Source organism: Mesoplodon bidens, assembly GCF_964165515.1.
Source record: "Mesoplodon bidens genome assembly, chromosome: X".
NCBI lineage: Eukaryota > Metazoa > Chordata > Mammalia > Artiodactyla > Ziphiidae > Mesoplodon > Mesoplodon bidens.
This window is the reverse complement of record NC_138163.1, coordinates 36,376,884-36,391,760: the sequence shown is the minus strand read 5'-3', so window position 1 is coordinate 36,391,760 and position 14,877 is coordinate 36,376,884. Positions and strand designations below refer to the sequence as shown.

The 14,877-nt window shown below is 39.4% G+C and overlaps 1 pseudogene across 1 annotated transcript; it reads right to left on the bottom strand.

Moving 5' to 3' along the window:
• Positions 1 to 13,267: 13,267 nt before the first annotated feature.
• Positions 13,268 to 14,268, bottom strand: LOC308609307 (E3 ubiquitin-protein ligase Hakai-like; annotated as a pseudogene). The gene has a single exon. The product of its transcript is annotated as an E3 ubiquitin-protein ligase Hakai-like (transcript).
• Between the last annotated feature and the right edge of the window lie 609 nt (positions 14,269 to 14,877).

The following is a 14,877-nucleotide window of genomic DNA, read 5'->3' as shown; positions in this document are numbered from 1 at the left end:
TACCAGTCGAATATGAAGATAGACTAAAGACATTGGAGACACATAAGGTCTCAAAAATAAAGGATAAGCTCCACCAGAAAGAAGGGAGTAAACCAAAAAGATGGCACCAAGGGATCCAGAAAACAGAACCAGTACAGAGGAGAAAGTGTTTTTTTGTTTTCTGTTTGCTTGATGATAGTGAAGGGAAGCTCCAGGATAACAGCTATACAGCAGAACTAAAGAGCAACTGGTCTAGACTGAAATGGCATGACGGGAAACTTTAGGAGGGATGTCTCCAAGAAAAAAAGTAGAACAGACAAATTCCTGTGCCTTCCTGTATTAAGAAAAGCTTACAACTCTATAGAGGGGCTATGAAAGTTACATAGAAAACTAAAACAAATATGAGCACATTTTTAATTCCAAAGTAAAACAGAATTTGTAACAAAGTGCCTTGGTCCATTCAGGCTATAATGAAATATCACAGACTGGGTAGCTTATAAACCACAGGCATTTATTTCTCACAGTTCTAGAGGTTAGAAGTCCAAGATCAGGGTGCCAGCATGGTCAGGCGAGGGCTCTCTTCTGCATTGAAGACTTCTTGTTGTATTGTCACATGACAGAAGGGGCTAGGGAGCTCTGTGGGATCTCTTTTTACGAGAACACTAATCCCATTCATGAGGGCTCCACCCTCACGATGTTGTTATCACCTCCCAAAGACTCCTACCTACCAATACCATCACCTTTGGGGGTTAGGATTTCAACATATGAATTTTAGGGAGACACAAACATTCAGACTATAGCAAAAAGAAAATAATAATACAGTACATAGTTCAGCTGGCTGTGTGCAATATTTATAGATGTAAATAGTAATTACTGATTTATCCATATATTGGGGTAATAGGAAAAGAAGTGTGCACGTGTCCGTGTGTGTGTGTGTGTGTGTGAGAGAGAGAGAGAGAGAGAGAGGAGAAAGATTTTGATAACTAAATCTTCATACTAAATAGTATGAAATGATAATGCTTAAAGTTAAATATCAAGAAAAACCAATGAAACATTTTAAAATATGAAGGTAATAACAGAAGAAATAACTCTTGGGAATAGGAATCAGGAGTGATGAGGGCAGGTAGGAGGACTGCTGCTTTTATATATGTGCCTTGCAGTACTAGTAGTTGACTTTTTAAATCATGAGCACATATTGCTTTGGTAAATTTTTAGATTTAAAAATAATTTCTTCCTGGCACTATTTCTCATTTTGCCTTGGATGCAGTAACTCAAAAATGGAAAGGTCAAGGCATGATTAGAAGAAGGAAAGGGATGGCATCTAACACACCTGTGTTGAATTATTACCCAGCAGTCTACCCTCACTATTCACACTTATTCAGTTTCTTCCAATACTAGATCTTCAATCCAGACTCACTGGGTTCTGGAGTCAGACAGACATGAGTCCAAATTATGTATGATGTGAAATCCAAATGCTCTTTTCCTCAGAACAGAGGAGACTGATAAATTACTACTATTGTTTTTTTAAGAAGGTAGGCCAAAGTCATTGAGCTCTGTTCCTAAAATTGCATATCTTCATTTAGGGAAAATGAGTAACATCTGGTGGTTTCCTCATTACATCCCCTTAATTTGGAAACACTGCTTGCTCACTTGCTTACTTGTTTGCTTACTCTGATATATGTGTGTCTCCACAGATAAATTAAGGAGAAATCTATCCCTTTGTATTCCAAAAATGGCAAAGGAAGTTGTAATTAGATTTCACTGATATAGTTTCCTCCCTAGGGGGAAGAAACCTCTCCACAAAACGTACAAAATAATAAAACAATACTATTCTTGAATAAGCATTAAACCAGACTGTGATGCATATCACAGGCAATCCCCTGAAGAGATTGTAAAAACAAAAAAGAAATCTTACTCTTTTTATATAACCAAGCAAATACAATCCATTATATACATGATAACTGTCTATACAAAGGAAAAATTTCTCATCTTTTTGACAAGTAGAAAGTTGCATCTTGGAGCTAAATTGCCACAGACATGGAAATAGGGCACTACCCTTCTTGATGTTTTTCAAGGAGATGGTCCCTTGGCCCCCAAGAATGATATTCCTGGGATGTAAAACTGGCAAGAAACTTTATTTCCCATTTAAAAATACATACATCTCAAAGAGGCAGAGAGAGCATTTATAATCTCAAGTTTTCTGAAGGAAATGCTAAAAGAAAAGAGAGAGGGAAAAGTTCTTTCCTTTTTTTGCACTAAGGAAAAATTAAATTTTTTTAGATTTTTATTTACCCTTACAATTTCCTCGTTCTGGTGGTATTTTCGAGTAAAACTACGGTTTCTAATTATCTACAATGCCGTTTATATCCTTCTCCAGAAACAGTCTAAGTATACATTGTAAGGCCATAGTAAAATACAGAACAAAGCAATTACCAGAATTACAATGGAATGAATTGAAAAAATTAGTATAATATTTGCCTTGGGGAAAAAATTTTAAGTATATCATACTAATGGTGAATGGTTAAAGCAGATTCTTGAAAAAAGGCACAAAAATTCTATTTTATCATTCATTAAGTTTACAAACTTATATCTTTGTGCTTTCGAATAACTACTTGAGTATTATTTTGTAGTTTTCTATAATATTCCATCCAATCTAAGTCTAATGAGTAGTTTAACTCTGGAGCCTGATAATCTAAATTTTTAACTGAGTTCTTCTTAAGGCCCAATAAATTTCCCCTGAGTTCTCATCAGTTATAGAAGTAACATTATAATTACAGAATAAACTAGACCCTTCTGTAATTATTCTATCTTCCAAAATATTTCTCCCAGATAGAAAACAGAAAGACACCTATGGCCATTACCTAGTATCAAAGTCCTAGTATGAGCCAACCATTGAAGGGTGTAGATTAAACTTCGTAGGAGAGGAAAAATAACTTTCCCTCTACCCTTCTAGGTTAACTTGGCTTAAACCCCCTGTAATAAAAGATTAATAGGAGAAAAATAAACAAATTGAATAACATGTATACCTCCCATATACATGGGAGAGACCCAGGAAAACTGAGTAACTCCAAAATGGCCCAAGTCTTCACCTTATGTACCATCTCCAGCTAAGACAAAAGGTGTTGGGGAGGGCAGTTATGGGAGGTTAGCAGGCAAAACACAGAAAACGAGGGTATCATTGTTATGCAGATTTAAGTTGCTGCTTTCTCCATTGATAAGTTTCTGGAGATTTAATCATCTTCCTTTTCCTGGTGCAGAGAGGGAGACACCTTTAGGAATGGAGATTTCCCTTATAGATGTAAATATCTCTTACAAAAGGGTAACTTCCCCTCTACTAATAGCTTTTCCTATATCTGCTATTTCTTAAAAGTAAGTAGCTCAAGATAATCCTTACCTCAAAGAAGCATATTTTGGGGTGGCAAATTCTCCCCTTCAACTTCCAGTGTTCAGTGTACATGGCTCTAATCATTTTAAGTCTTGCGGACAAACCCAACCTATGGGCCATTTTTCACCTCCGTCTGAGTCAGTAGTTATCCATGGGTACTTAATTAACTACTATAATAGTATAACAGGCACGTTTATCCACACTAGGACTGGAAAAAACTTGTATCCCAAAGTGATTAACAATGACATTATACCTGTCTTCTGTAGTCTTTACCCATAAATGCCAGATTTCTGTTTTTCTGTTAATCAGATGCTCTTGTATACCACCCTTCCAATCAAGCTAGTTAACAAAACATTATTTGTGTCAAACTTGGGACTTGAGTCTCTGGATGCATATTAGTTACTTTCACTTTAATATTATAAAAAGTTAGTAATGAATATGGTTCTGTGTTTTATGTCAATAAATCAGATTGTTGGATTCATAAGTCCAGGCCATGTCCATACTGGGAATACAATTTAGAGCTGATGAGAAATGTGTGACTGTAGGAACCATTATGGGCATACAGAAAAGAGAGTGGTATAACAAATAACCTGTTTGCTTTCTAGTAAAATGTGATTCTTACAGTAACTGAAATAACAACTAATTCACTGTTATACTACTATTCACTAATACTTTGAATAAGACAACAAGGCAGTCTGAGAATAGTAATAAGTTCATTAGAATACCTCCTTTCAGTTGAGTTCAGTACCAACACCACTTATTCTAGAAAATTTCAGTACCAACACCATTTATTCTAGAAATTTTAAGTTTCAAGTTCTTTGCGGGAACCACAGTTCAGCCCTCTTGAACAGTTGGCTTCATGTGAGAAGCATGAATCCATCTGGGTTTTCTTTTACTTTGATGGCCATTTGGGTGATCAGTAGTACTTGAAGTGGTCCCTCCACATGGTGACAAAACACATTCCTCCAGAACACTTTTATGTAAACTAAATTGCCCAGTTTGATAAGAGTGACAGACTTCTTCCAGTAGGTCCCTCTAGGCCCTTCTGACTTTGTCTCAGGGTTTCTAGGGAAGAGAAAAGCCATTTAGGTATCGAACATGATTATGAGAGATTTCAGTTAAATCAAAGCAGAGGAAGTGATCTCAGACCCACATTCATAGACCTGCCAAACGTAAGTTCAAAGAGAGAACATTATTGCTTGCAGGAGTTGCTCTAATTTTTAACAAAGCTACTGGTAAATCTCTAGGCCATTTTACCCATAGATTGCTGAATTGTAGCCAATGAGTTTGTTAGAGTTTGAGTCTTTCATTCTACTTGGAGTATGATAGCTTTTAGGAATCTGCAAACATTTGCACAATTCCTGAACAACAGTAGACATAAAATGATTTTCTCCATCTGATTCAATAAGCTCTGGGGTCCCAAAAGTGGGGAATATGTGCATGGAGAGGGTCTTTACCCCACTGCCTGAGCATCTGCTTTTGAAAAGGGAAAAGACTAGGCCATTCAGACAGCATACATACCACAACTAGACAAAATCTCTTACCTTCCATAGGCATGAATTCTATGAAATCTAACTGCCATTGGGTTCCTGGTAAAGTTGGTCAGGGAAACCTTTCTGCACCTACCTTGGAAGTGGTCCCTAATTATTCTACTGGCAAATAACAGAACTCTTTAATATGTTTTGAATAATTTCATCTTTTTGATAGACATAGTATTAGTCTAGTGCCTTAAAAAAATCCCTTTCAGTTTGATTTTGTTGATAACAGAACAATAAACTAATCAAGCAAATAAAAACTGTGATATAGGAATTATTTTGTTAGTAATTCCTACAGTCCAGTTGAATATTTTTAGCCCCCCCCACTTTTCTTGTGTGTGTGTGTGGTATGCGGGCCTCTCACTGTTGTGGCCTCTCCCGTTGCGGAGCACAGGCTCCGGACGCGCAGGCTCAGCGGCCATGGCTCACGGGCCCAGCCGCTCCGTGGCATGTGGGATCTTCCCGGACCGGGGCACGAACCCGTGTCCCCTGCATCGGCAGGTGGACTCTCAACCACTGCGCCACCAGGGAAGCCCTTTAGTGCCCCCCCCTTTTTTTTGATCATTTGTTCATTTCTCTTTATGAAGCTTGTTTTTGAAAATGGACAGAGGTTTCTAGTATTAGAAGTGGGACTTCTAAATTTGGAGTCTGTCATGTTTTAATAGTGGCTTTTGCAGCTCTTTCAGCAAAATCATTGCCTTCAGAAATTGTCATTTTGCCCTGTGTGGGCTCTGTAATAGACTACCGATAATCTGAGTAGGCATTTGTAAAGCCTCTAACAAATCAGCTTTTAATTCTCCATGACGTTTCAGTTCTCATAGAAATCAAGAATCCCCAATTTTTCTAATTTTGCCCTGTTGCATGACAGACACCAAACACATATTTACCAACAACATATATATTTACTTTTAACTCTAGAACCAAGAATTTCAGTTCCAGTAATGGCTATTAACTTACCTGCATGTGCCAACTTAATTGCAGGCAAAACATAAGCTTCATGATAAGTCACCACAGCACAGAAAGCCTTAAATTGGCCACTTTTGTCCCTAGTAAATGACCCATAAGTAAACATTATAAAATCTGCCTTTAAAAGGATTTTCAGGCTTCCCTGGTGGCACAGTGGTTAAGAGTCTGCCTGCCAATTCAGGCGACACGGGTTCGAGCCCTGGTCTGGGAAGATCCCACATGCCACGGAGCAACTAAGTCTGTGCGCCACAACTACTGAGCCTGTGCTCTAGAGCCCGTGAGCCACAACTACTGAAGCCCGCGCGCCAAGAGCCCGTGCTTTACAACAAGAGATGCCACCGCAATGAGAAGCCACCGCAATGAGAAGCCCGCACGCTGTAACGAAGAGTAGCCCCCGCTCGCTGCAACTAGAGAAAGCCCATGTGCAGCAACCAAGACCCAATGCAGCCAAAAATAAATAAATAAAATAAATTTATAAGAAAAAGTTCTTCCATGTTTAAAAAAAAAGGATTATTAAATAAATCAGACTGGGGCCTAGCGTTTTCTTCTGTTACCATTGTGCAATCATCATCTATATGATTAGGATCTGGTAAAACAGTAGCAGGTTTAAGAGATTGCATCTTCCAAGCACAATACTAGGATTGGATGATAATGCTTGCTCATAGCCAGTCTGACAATGTACCAACAAATGCTGGGTCTTATGCACTTGTAAGATAAATATCACCACATATGGGATACTCAAACAAATCAATCAACTAATGCAAGGGCTTGAGCCTTTTCAGTAAGTGTGGTTCCCAGTGCCATGGCATCTAGATTGGTCTAGTTTAATCTCAACTTTAGAGTTGAAATTCTACTAGCAGCACCTGTATTTTCAGGACAAAAAAATGGAAAGGTTTTACAAAATGTAGAATCGCCAAATCTGGGCAGTAGACTGTAGCCAATTTCAATTGTTCAAATGCCTCTTGAGATTCTAGGGACCAAACTAGAGGATCTGAAGAATTATCATGCAATTGCATTGTCAGAGGTTTTGCCTGCTCTGCAGAAACTGGAATTTCCTGTCCATAGTATCTTACTAGTCTCCAAAACTCTCTAAGTAGTGTTTTTTAAACAAAAATTTGTTTTATTATTATTTTTTGGTAGTAGGTCATTTCATCTACATAATTGGCTGACTCATTATTACTTTGTGTCCTTTAGCTGATAACAGATGCCTCAAAAATTTTTTTTTCCATTTGGCAATATTGCAAATTTTCTAGTGAGCCCTTGAGCTCCTGTGAAGCCGAAGGATCAGTTTTGCATTACTCTTTTTTTTTTTTTTTGCGGTATGTGGGCCTCTCACTGTTGTGGCCTCTCCTGTTGCGGAGCACAGGCTCCAGACGCACAGGCTCAGCGGCCATGGCTCACGGGCCCAGCTGCTCCGTGGCATGTGGGATCTTCCCAGACCGGGGCACGAACCCGTGTCCCCTGCATCGGCAGGCGGACTCTCAACCACTGCGCCACCAGGGAAGCCCTGCATTACTCTTTAATTTCTGAAACTATCAGAAAATCATCTATATGTTTAATAATTATAGATCCTCCTGGTGGGACAAATTTTTGTTTTCTTATAAGCAACTAGGGAAAACAGTGTAAGAGTCCCCAAACCCTTTTGGAATCCTCTAACTTCATTAGACTTACTTCATAAGTAAAAGCAAACAAAAATATAGACTCATCCACTAGAAGAAAAGAAAAAAAAGTAGAATATGGATCAACTACAGTGAAAAACTTTACAGACAATGGTACTGTAATCAGAAGAGCTGTGGGGTTAGGAACTATATAGATTAAAGGAACAGAAAATTTATTTAAGAAATTATACAAATCTGTATAGTAGTCAGCTATATCAAATTTATTTTCCTTCTTTACTAAAAGTATGGGAGAATTACAGGGTGAGTACATTTGAAAATTATCCCTCCTTTTTTCCTCCTAGTTTTTTATAACTAGTTTTATTCCTACATATTGAGTTCTACACAAAGGATATCTTGTTTTACACATGGCTATGGCTTATCCTTTTTGTAAGCTATTTTTCCTGGTTCTCTATCTCAAATTAAACCAGTATCATTATTCCCAAGTAATGGCCCAAAGCAATGCATCAGTTTGTTTCAGCTCTGGCACATAGTAACCAAATCAGGTGCCGTCTTCCAAGGGAGCTCAGCAAACACTCCAGCTGGAGTATAGAATATGATAGCCTTTAATTTGCACGGCAGGTCTCTCCCCAATAGGTTGACAGGGGAATCAGGAGAAAGTAAGAAAGCATGTTCCTCAGTCAGAGGAACAATTTGTATGGGAACTACTGAAGAAAAGGAACAATTAGAAGGCTGACACAAAATACCAACAAACTTTTTTCGTTTTTTTAACAACAACCTGTATTGATCTATCACTAGATGCAAAATGAGATTTCCAAGTTAATTGCAGAATAAGTACCACCAGTATCTACCAGAAAAGGCAAGGATAGGTTAGCCTGAGGGAAAGTTATTGAAAAATATGGTTTGCCAGTTCTCACCTCTGAGATTCCCACAATCTGTCAATTTTGAGCCATTTGCCAATTATCTCCCAGCTAAGGGTTTTGTCCTTCTGGGTTTTCTTGATTCCCTTGTTGGAATTTTTCCATTCCCTGGAGTCTCTTCCTACAATCTCTCTTCTAATATCCTGGCTTTTTGCCATAATAATGTGCAGTTTTCCCTTCTTCCTTTGCTCCTTGCATAGATTCACCAGAGTAGGGTTATCCGCTTTAGTAAATAGCTGCTCAGTTAAACCAACACTGTGGGTTTTATTTTTTTCGCTTTTTTGTCTTTCTCTAGATTGCCACAAAACTGTGTAGCTGCTGCTGAGTTTTGAGAAATAGTCTGCCCTTGCCAACCTATTACCTTTTCCCTAACTTGAGTTTGGATTGTTTGCAAGAGAGCCAAGACAAAGGTGAACAGGACTAGAGGGTGATTTTGATCTGCCCATGTATCCATGCCAGTGAATTGTGAGAAAGCAACACATTGCCGGTGGAAATCAAGTGGGGAGGCACCTGTTTCTGGGTATACTGTGGCAGGGTCTCCCAGATCACCATTAGCAACCCTTCTTGATAGGTTTTAAAAGCCATTAGTTCTTCTGCAGCAGTGGTGGGTTCCCTTGGCCACTATACCCATTGTAGTGGGTCACCTCTAGTCCCCAACATGTTTGCTCCACAACCTGAGTGAAGTCTGCTGGTTGCAGAAGTCCCTGTAGCAGCCAGTGGACATCCCCATTTACGGGGCTACAAACTGAAAACATGTTGCAGAGTACTTTTGTGTACTTTTTCAGGCACAGGAAAAGAAGTCTTTAAATGACTAATATCAAGTGGTGAGAGAGGCACATGGCTTACATGGGAGGCCTGCATAGCTTCTCAATGGTATTGACTTCACTGGTGATCTGAATAGGAAGGTCTAGTTTTCCTTATATTGAGACAAGAAAAATGTAGGATTATATGGCACTTTGGTTTCTTTTTCCCATGTGAATATTTATCAGGCCTAACACCTTTGTCTTTCCCCATGTGGCCTGTGCAGCTACTCTGTCCTGTTGCCTTCATACAGGGACACAGTCTTTTACCCAAATTCTCAATTATTCCCCGATGACATCTTTCTATCATGTCTGCTTTTTTGTGACGTGGTGAGTGTTTGCTAAGTGACTCTTGGAGGTGGATTCAAGGGCTGAGATGTGAAGTGGAGTCAGGCTAGGACATGAGGCATACAAACATATGATCTCAAACAGGGCAAATAATTCATTAACAGCTGGAGAAGTTGTACCCTTGTCTCTCCCTGCAGGGAAGTCTAATGGAAGGAACCGCCCATCTAAAAGATCACCTGCCTTCTTCCCAGGAGTTGATTTGAAATAGGGAAAGATAAAGACACTCAGAGAGAAAGCTGGGATAGCAGAGAAGAGAGGGCAGTTCTGTGTAAGAGAAAGTGACTTTAATTCTTGAATTTCTTAGTTTTTCTCAATCTTTCTTCCTAGTTATCAAATAATTTTTCACTCCTTAGAATGATAATCATGATAAATACCAGTAATTCATATGCTTAGAATGAGGTACTTCTAAGAACTCCTGTAAATATGTTAATCTGTCCGAATGAAAAGAAACAGTCCTCAGGCCACTGTAAGACTGGATTCTTGTATGTATACTCGTTCCAAATGTGATAGAAAGGTATTGGCAATTTGAGTGGGAGACCTGCAGGCAACATTTCTGGCTTCCCATATTTTTCCACCAACAAAGTCAATGGTGACCCTGATGGGATTTTAGAACTGGCGTCACCTATACTTAGTCAATAATATAATCTTGAATTTGGAGAGTGTAATTCACATCTGGCTAGTATTCCAAAAGAGCGGAGAGCTAGAAAGAATTTTTATAATTCAGGGTCTCTCACATGACTCTTGTGTGGCCACAAGACTTTCAGCTGATCCACCCAATTCAGGAATTGCTGGATGGATCCTATCCTCATTGCCAAATTGTTGGGGAAATAACAAACATAAAATTTCCTGCCAACCCAATAAGACCTCTCTATAAAACATGGAGAAGAATGTAATAGTTTAATTGATAAACATTAAACCAGACTGTGATGTGCAGCATAGGCAATCTGCTAAAGAGATTTGTAGGGGAGCAAAATTTGCCACCCTAAAATGAGTCTCTTTGGCGTGAGGATTAATTTAAGCTGATTAAGACTCTTTGGGCCTTAAAAGAAACTTTGACCTTCCCTCGAACTGTCTAAAAGAATGTAGATAGTGGGTTTGTTTCAGAATGGAGTTATCACCAGAGCTATCTGCAAAGAATATGGGCTAGGTGTGCTGGGGGGAACTCTAGGCAGGGCCTAAAGATCAGAGTCTACTCTGTGTCCCATTTGTCTCTGCCTGCCTGGCCCAGCAAACATTTGTTTACCAAACATTTGCTTTTCTATCTCCATGTGAATTGCCTTCCTCCCCTTGAAGTCCCAAACCACTACCCCCATCCTCCTCTGTCTTTAGCTGAAGATGGTATTTAAGGTAAGGGCTTTAGCCATGTTGGCCAGTTACTTAGTTTTCCTGGGTCTCTCCCATGTATACATGTTATTAAACTTTTGTGTGATTTTTCTCCTGTTAATCTGTCTCATGTCAATTTAACTCTTAGATCAGCCAGAAGGGTAGAGAAAAATTTCTTCCTCTGCAGTAGATTGCAGAGACAAAAAAGAACTCTTACCCTTTTATATACTTGTTAACCCATTAACATGTACATATGTTATATATATATATATATATATATATATATGTTAATCTATTACATACACATTAATTGTATCTATTCAGAGGAAAAATAAAATCTCATCCTTTTTACAAGCAAGAAGTTACGTCTTGGAACTAAATTCCCACAGACAGGGAGATACAGGGTACCACTCTTGGTGTTCATTTTTCAAAGAAATGGCTCCTTGGCCCCAGGAATGACATTCCTGGGATGTAAAACTGCAAGAGGCTTATTTAGCTTTGAAAAAGATTTACATATATTTCAGAGGCAGAGCTAGCATTTATAATCTCAAGTTTTCTGAAGGAAATGCTAAAAGAAAATGGGAGGAGGAAAGTTCTCTACTTTTGGCACTAGGGAAAATTTAATTTTTAAGATTTTATTTACCCTTACACTGGCAAGAAAAAGTCATAGAAGGCCTATACTACCTAATATATTACTTGGATAGGGACTCACACATAGGAAGAAGAAACAGCCTTAGTAACTGGAACTTGAGTATGAGGTGAGCACTGGCTCTCAGGTGTTAGAAACAGGACAACAAAATGGAGTCATTTATACAAGACAACAAAATGGAGTCATTTATGCTAAGTCTCAGGTCACCAAACTGAGACTTGACTTAATTACAGCTTTGGCTCTCCCAGAAATGGAATCTTAACCCAATCAGCCAGAAATCACCTGATCAGCACTAGTTAGGCAACCTGCCTAACTAATCCCTGCCATCCCCTAAAGGAAAGTAACCTTGCAACAACCAATCTGCTTTTTTGCCTAGGGTAACTTCCTTGTTCCTGTTCCCTTCTGCCTATAAAAGTTGTTCGTTTTATACAGCTCCTCAGAGCTCCTTTCTATCTGCTAGATTGAAGCTGCCTGATTCGAATTCATAACTCCTTTTTTAAATGTTTAAAACATTTTTTTTAATTTAGTTTTTTTTACATCTTTATTGGAGTATAATTGCTTCACAGTGGTGTGTCAGTTTCTGCCCTACAACAAAGTGAATCAGTTATACATATACATATGTTCCCATATCTCTTCCCTCTTGCGTCTCCCTCCCTCCCACCCTCCCTATCCCACCCCTCCAGGTGGTCACAAAGCACCGAGCTGATCTCCCTGTGCTATGCGGCTGCTTCCCACTAGCTATCTATCGAATTCATAACTCTTAAAAATTTTAATATGCCTCAGTTCATCTTTTAACACAGGAAAGGGGCAATGGCCCATTAAAACTGGGGCATAAGATCAGGGTTGGAGTAGTAAGAGGGATTTGATGCTGGATTTGACAGATTTGGGCTAGAGCTGCTTAAATACTTCTGGTTTGTGTGGTGTCTAGAATCCAGGGCAGAGCTCAGCCTGCAGGTGGTTTGGGCCACAGAGCCTAAGCTACAGTAAAGAAAAAGCAATTTGGGCCTAGAAACAAGAACGTTGGAAGTTACAGGGAGACAGATTTGTGTACAAAGGCCTTATTGTTCTTTTGCAACCATATTGAAATTTACTCTTTTTACCCAGGTTAACAAAATGTATCACAAGAAAAACTAAACATTGGGTTTAATAAAAATAACACTTTCGAAAGCAGAACACAGTCCCCGCCCAGGATATAATATTGCAAATGGTCACTTCTGGGATCAATTTACTATACTAGAGGAACAAAGTTGTTAAAGCATAGTTAACCTCAACTGAGCCACTTACATGCGCTGTAGTAAAGTACTTAAAATCACTCCCAAGATCAAGGTTTAAAACCACTTTAAGAGACAAGACTTTAAATGTTTTATAGCCACTTCTGTAAGAGGTGCTTTTCCTTCCCCAAATGGTCAAAGCTTAATGAGAAGGTTGACAATACTTTTTTTCCCCTCATCATATTTCTGTTCAAAAATATTTACTATTACTACTGGTAATATGGTTTATATCTTGTCTGATCTGGGAAGTGTAGTCCAAGAAGTGAGGTTTGAGAAAGGAAGACGCTGCTTTCTTGGAGGAAGGGGTGGTCCTCTGGGTGCAGGCCACATAACATGACTTATTTCCCCTAATTATATAAATGGAGTGCGCAGAGTTCCTTGATCTTCAGTAAACTGGGGTAAAGAGTGAGCATTATAATGGTGAGAAGTACGTGTACTTACAGGTGGATTACCCTGTTGAGGTGAGGTAGGTCCTGGTGGAAGATATTTCATATAAGGTGGCATCTGAGCAATAATAGGTCTATGGAGAGGGTAGTGGAGTAGAAGTCACTGATGCACATGAAGCGTGGCTATGAATCAAGTGAAAAGTACCTGTGGTCTGGAAAGGATGTGGCCTTTGATGACTTATTGATTGCAGAGGAGGTAGCATGGTAAAATATTGCTGTGGAGGCATAGTTCCACGAGAGTTCAAAAACACTGGTTGACCCTGATATTCAGGATGATGGTGAGCAATTGCAGAGGCAGGAGGTAGTGGTTCTCAAGTACCCGAATTTGAGTCATTCTGAATAGGGACAGTTACTAAATTGCTTTGTTTTCTTGTTGAAATGTAAAGGTTTTCTGACTCAGCTTCCTGACTCACTGAAAAATATAGAGGTGAATTCATGGACAATGAACTCTGCTGGAGGAGCACTAATATCTTCTTGTGGCAGATTATATGGCTTGTGCGAACACTTTGCAAAGGAGGTAGTAGTATCATAAGGTATTGCTTTGGCGGAATATGGTTCATATGATGCTCATCTGGCGGTGTTATAAGATGATCAGATTTCAGTCGGTGGTGGGACAACATGCAGAATGAACATTTTCAAGTTGAGTACAGGCAACAGAGTTTTCAGCTCTTGTATGGCCGTGGTTGATATGAGCCTTTAAGTCTCTTCGAGACAAACATGGTCTCTTGCATCTTTGAACAGTGCCACACATAAAGAGAGAACCTTGCGTATGCTTCTCAATTCGTTCCACAGGATTACTACAGCCTGGGAACATCCTACTGCCTTCTTTTCCATGTAAAATAGCACAGGCATAGCAAAAAGCATGCTTGCATGGAATCATCTGCCCATCGATTTTAATTGGCAATTCGCATTTGTCACAGAAATGTACTGGGGTATCATCCTTTTCACCTAAGATGTTTATCTGAAAGTCCCCAAAAATATCTTCAACAGATCCTTGCTCATTTCTAAAAGCTTTACCCACTGGAGTCATACCGGTCCTCCGCACTATGATCGAATTGTTGGGCGCACTCTGTGATTCAGCTCTCAGAGCACGAGAGGAGCGGAAGTCAACCTTACTGACCCAGGGCGCGCGTGTGCTGTACTCTCTTGAGTTCAGGAAGCGGAAGTACGTCCAGGTCACCGTACCTTTGACCTCTTCTTACCAACCTCCTTTCCAGTGAGAAAGTCGGGCAGAAGGAGAAAGAGTGAATATTTGAAGAGTTTTGGTGCCGAGGTTGCTTAGGCTGCTCTTGTTATGCTTCAAGAAAAAAAAAATAGCCTTTAACTGGAAAAAGAGACTAATCCGGAATGGGGGAGGGGAGAGCATGTGTGTATGTGCTGGCACAGGCAAGCGCAGTAGTACATGAAGGCAGAAGCCCGAGCAGGTAAGGCAGCCAGTCCATCCTTAAAGATTTTTTTTTTTTTAACAATGCAGTGTTTTGCTTTTTGGAGGTGAAAGCTCACCCATCGTTTGAAATGTTCAAATAGAGACTGGAAAGCTTCTTGTCAGAGATGCTGTAGATCTAGCTTCTCAAACTTTTCTGACAAAGTACCCCTAATGGTAGAGAAAACTTTACTAAAACTGTGAGAGTAAGGGGGA